This window comes from Dipodomys spectabilis, unplaced genomic scaffold (genome assembly GCF_019054845.1).
Source record: "Dipodomys spectabilis isolate Male_0828 unplaced genomic scaffold, ASM1905484v1 ptg000546l, whole genome shotgun sequence".
Classification (NCBI taxonomy): Eukaryota; Metazoa; Chordata; class Mammalia; order Rodentia; family Heteromyidae; genus Dipodomys; species Dipodomys spectabilis.
In genome coordinates, this window is record NW_024871223.1 from 59191 (window position 1) to 62589 (window position 3399).

The window sequence follows — 3399 nt, forward strand, 5'->3', positions numbered from 1 at the left end:
CTCAGGGTTGCCATCGTCATGGTGAACTCGACCCGAGTGGATGCCGGATTGGCAGAGGGGTTATCTTCATGGATCTCCTCTGCTATGAATCATCTTAAGGAGTGGGCGGGTTTGGGAGCCCTGACAGGCCTCCTGGTATTAGCCTCCTTGGTATGTCTGTGGTGCATTTGCCAAATTAGAGGTTCTCAGCGTCGCAAGCCTTTACAGCCATTGGAGCAGGTCAGTCCCCTCAAGCGTGGCTTGCCACCCTAAAACAATGAACACAGATTGCAAAGCCAAAGTACTGCAGTCGAGAGGCATGAGTTTTGCCCTCGAGGAGAGCATGTTTGATTGCACACGGGTTTGATTCGCCTTTTCCCATCCTTGTGAATAACGAATCAATGGACAGGCTGAGTCATCCCTAGAGAAGGCGCCCTCTGGGAGAAGGCTTGTATGCAGTCCTTGCATTGCACAAGAGGGATCAGACCTCTGTTCTCATCTGTGTTCTTTAAACAAAAAAGGGGAAACTGTAGAGAGCTGCAAGAGGCCGCACCTGGAAGATGGCGCCGGCTTCCGCCCTCCGCCTTCCCGATGGCGAGTGCTCTCTGTGGTAAACAACTCCTTATATGGCTAAGGCAAAGAATCTGGCTTGCTTCTGCGCACCTGAGCCTATTGGTGGATCCCACGTGGTGTATCAGGGTTGGCTACCCAGCGGGTACTTAAGGCTGTGGGGAATTCTCCCCGGAGTTGGGGTCAGAAGATTACTCAAAGGTCCTGAATAAACTGCAGAGAGAAGAGCTCGGTGTCGTGTCTTCCTTGCTGGTCGAGGCGGTCGTGACAATAGTAAAAACGAAGTAAATTATAAATATAATTATACATATAAATACTTCCAAAATATGAAGTAAATTAATGAAGATCTATCCTATAATATGTCATATTGAAAATTCTGTAAACTGAAGACTTAAAGGGAATCTTTTCAGCAATAGAGAAGGTACTGGCTTATATGAAAAAGATCTTAAAATAGATTAAGAGATAATTTCTCATCAGAAACCATGGAAGCCATAGATACTTTCAGATTTATTTATGATGCTGAAAGAAAAGCTTTCAAGGCATCTTTAATTTGAGAGAGAAATTAAGTCATAAATAATTAAGCCAAGAGATTTTATTGTCATTATTTACTGTAAGAAATTAAAACATATCCTAAACTAAAGATAGACAATGAAAGCCAGATATCGGTGGCTCATGACTATAATTTTAGCTACTCAGGAATCTAAGAGCTGAGGATTCCTACCAGCCCAGGCAGGAAAGTCTATGAGACTCTGATCTCCAATAAACCACACACACACACACACACACACACAATGAGAAGATAACTACATGATATTATGAAGCTGCATGAATAAATAAATGTCACTGGTAAAGATAACTAACCTCTTTTACAAGCTTATGGTGAAGATTAATTGCACAATATAAAAAAGTAAATTTTATGTACAACATTTTCATCCGATATTTCTCACGTAACATGTAATCATCTCTCTATATCCGCAGAATTCAGCCTTCATAACCATGGCCAGCTGAACAAGAAAAAGTGAACATTATACCTCATGATAAAGAATAAATGAAAGGTATTCAACTGTAACTTAATTATTAGATGAAATAAGAAAGCTTGGATAAAAGTTATTCATCTAATGGACCATCCGGGAAATTACTACAAATGGATCTTTTACTGAACTATAAAGAATGAACCTGGATCAATGAAATTTGTCCTGATAACTTTATAAACATAATTTCCAAAACATAAATGAAATAGAATTGATATGTAAGTACCATAATAAAATAGAGACAGCTGTTATAAAACTGTACTCATTAAAAGAAAGACTGAAGCCCACAAACTATATGTGATTAGAAATATGATGACAGATTCTGAACTATGTCAATCACCAACTGGTGGATAAGACAATTTAAACAATTAAAAGATTAAATTGAATCTCAAATACAATTTTTAAACTTTTTATTCCCAATATACTTCAAATGGAGGATTGATAAAAATCCAGCTAGGGAGCTGGTCATAAAATACACAATCTGAAAATCTAAGGTTGCAATATAATCAGAATGTAACTATTAAAGGTTAAATTATACACAAATATGCAATAGATAAATTGAAATATTTAGTGATTAATACCGAGGAGGGCCCTACATATACAAACACCTTTACTACAATGTGACAATTTAAAGAAATTTCATAATTGTAGGTTTATATTGAAAAAAATAAAAATAAACTCAGAGTTTAAAACAAAGACTATAAAATAGAGACATTAACTTTAAGTCTGCTAAAGGAATAATAAAAGCATTGAAATGGAGCAAAACAAGGTTAAAAATGTAAACAAGTCCAAGAGATTATATATATATATATATATATATATATATATGTATGTATATGTATATGTATATATGAAAGTGATTAGACAAAAGTGAAAACAAAAATAACTTTATAAGTCATAATCTCACATGTTAGACAAAGAATTTTCTCCAGTACTTTAAATTCAGGGTAGGACATTCTTCGATGTGTTACGTAATATTCTATTGCCAAGAATTGTCATTTCATCTCAGATGTTTTTCATCACTAGCAATAATTCTTTTGTTTAGCTTCTTTAGAATGTACACATATTCACATGCTCTAATGATCTAGTACAAAAATTGACATATCCAGGAGATGGTGAACCTGAAAATGTGGTCATTGTCAAGAAGCTAACAAAGAGAATCATTAGGAGATAAACAAGTTAGAGATTACCAGAGAGTCAGATTTGAAATGTTATATGGTTTATAAAGAGAAGGTTATGAGGCACTGTTTCTGACAACAGCAATGGTTGCATATGTATGTGTGACTATCAGTTTTGTTTAAATGAAAAGAATAAGTTTTGTCCAAGGAAAGTAATGATTTTACCATTTATTAATGTCTGTTTCTATTAGCCTGATGAAACAACCTTAATATCACATTTCTATTATTTTCAATATAGTAATTACTGTACTATTATATCAAAGCTAACACATTAGACACACATACATACAGAAACATGGAAGGAAAAGATTCAAAAATCAATAAATTACAAAGCACATGAGGAAGACATTATACTTTTTTAATGTTCTATGGTATTCTAGCAGTTTGCTAAAAATTTCACCAGACAACTACAGAGTATGATCCAAGACAACAGTGATCTTGAAAAATCTTGTATTTTTAACATTTTCATGCAGGAATTTTTAATTTTTTGTAATTAATTTTTACATGTTTTTTATTGTAAAAATACTGTACAGAAGGGTTACAGTTACATGAGCAAGGTAATGAGTACATTTCCTAACAAGCATTGTTGCTTCCTCCTTTTCTTTTAATGTCCATGACTTTTTTTTCATTTTTTTAATTGT